Here is a 2177-nt window from a genome sequence, read left to right as displayed (position 1 = left end):
GCTCAGTCGTGTCTGACTCTTTGCGACCCCATGAATCACAGCACACCAGGCCTCCCTGTCCATCACCAACTCCCAGAGTTCGCTCAGGCTCACGTCCATCGAGCCAGTGATGCCATCCAGCCAAAACCTATATAGGGCTTCCCTGGTGGCTCAGTGGTAAAGAATCTGTCTGCCACTGCAGGGGACACAGGTTCGATCCCTGGTCCGGGAAGCCCGCCTGCCTAGAGTCTGTGTTCTAGGCAGATGCCACTGTAATGAGAAGCCCACACACTGCAAGTGCAAAGTAGCCCCGCCCTCTGCAACTAGAGAAAGCCCACACACACCAACAGCCATAAGTAATAAATAAAAAAATAAAATATTTTTTTACAAATGTATATAAATTGTGTGTGCTCACTCAGATAGGTCCAACTCTTTGCAACCCCATGTACTGTGGCCCTCCAGTCTCTTTTGTCCATGGGATTCTCTAGGCAAGAATTCTGGAGATACTGGGTTGCCATTCTCTTCTCCAGGGGATCTTCCAGACCCAGGAACTGAACCCACACCTCCTGTGCCTCCCACATTAGCAGGCAGATTCTTTAGCGCTGTGCCACTTGAGAAGCCCTTACATAAATTAGAACTTCATGGAAATATTGATTTTTCACGCTGTAAAGTGAATGCAACTGGAATCTACACAACTGCAATGAGAATTCCAAAACACCACTAAAATGCTGATACAGCATGACTAGACTTCCATGCCTTGCTCTCTGTCACCAGTGCAGGACAGTCCCCACCATCAATGCAGTCTCAAAGTGGGGGTCCCCAACCGGCCAGTACTGGTCCGTGACCTGATAGAAACTGGGCCACAGATAGATAGGATTTCCATGAATGCACTGATATCTGGGCCACAGATAGATAGGAATTCCATGAATGCACTGACTTGAAAAGCTCACCTCACACAGCAGGAGGTGAGCAGCAGGCGATCCTACCGTCACCCCCAGATGGGACCATCGAGCTGCAGGAAAACAAGTTCAGGGCTCCCACTGACTCTGTGTTAACGGCCAGTAGCATAATTATTGCATTATATATCACAATGCAATAATAACAGTAGAAGTAAAGTGCACAGTAAAGTAATAATGCACTTGAATCATCCTGAAACCATCCCCCCTCCTCCCACCCCCATCTGTGGAAAAACTGTCTTCCATGAATCCGGTCCCTGGTGCCGAAAAGGTTGGGGACTGCTGCCTTAAGGCACGCCTCCTGCAGCCCTATCCCCCACCCCCAGCAACACACACACACACATGCAAGAAGCAGGGCAGAGAGGGCAAGAAATGGACACAAACCCTTGCCCAGCAGTGAGGCAGCAGCATGGTGGGTCTGCTGCTCTGAGGAGGAGGAGGGCTTCTTCCAAGGGTTTCGAAGACCCTGTACATACTCAAAGGCCTAAAGACAGCCCTGCCCGACCTATTTCTACTCCAAAAGTTCTTACGTATTTATCAAACCTGTGTCCACCTCATAAGTGAAAATGCTTAATATTAGATTTTGAGCCTCTGACATCAAATATACTAGGAAACTTCTAACTCTTTAAAACTAAAGAAGAAAGTCTGCTATGTTTTATTCCAAAACAATACTTCTGATTCATCTCCTTCTAGAAGGACTTTAAAGACATTTTTCCCAGGTTCCCAGGGCAATCTGGGCAGGTACACACAGGTTTGGTCACACATGTACTTTATGTCAAGCTCAAGGTTTTAAAGTCTGCCTAGAGAATTCCCTGGCAATCCAGAGGTTAGGAACCCACACTTTCCCTGACAAGAGCCCTGGTTCAATCCCTGGTCAAGAAACTAAGATCCCATGAGTCGTGCAGCGCAGCCAAAACAATTAACTAATTAATTAAAAATGTGCCTAAAAGTCAAAACAAACCAATCCATTTAAGAGGTTCAAATGACAATTATGATTGAGAACTTAAAATGAGGCACAAAGAATCATGCTGATCAAGTAACATGTACAAATAAAACACAATCTTAATTTAATGCCAATAAAGGTCCATCTAATCAAAGCTATGGTTTTTCCAGTAGTCATATATGGATGTGAGAGTTGGACAATAAAGAAAGCTGTTGCTGCTGCTGCTGCTAAGTCGCTTCAGTCGCGTCCGACTCTGTGCGACCGCATAGACGGCAGCCCATCAGGCTTCCCCGTCCCTG

The 2177-nt window shown here is 46.6% G+C and overlaps 1 protein-coding gene across 1 annotated transcript in view; it reads right to left on the bottom strand.

Moving 5' to 3' along the window:
- Positions 1-2177, bottom strand: part of LOC104984233 (protein-cysteine N-palmitoyltransferase HHAT-like) — a 298539-nt gene that overhangs the window by 283670 nt on the left and 12692 nt on the right. The gene's annotated exons all lie outside the window — the stretch shown is intronic.

Source organism: Bison bison, unplaced genomic scaffold, assembly GCF_000754665.1.
Source record: "Bison bison bison isolate TAMUID 2011002044 unplaced genomic scaffold, Bison_UMD1.0 scf7180017863955, whole genome shotgun sequence".
In the NCBI taxonomy this organism is placed as follows: Eukaryota; Metazoa; Chordata; class Mammalia; order Artiodactyla; family Bovidae; genus Bison; species Bison bison.
This window is presented reverse-complemented; position numbering and strand designations above follow the sequence as displayed.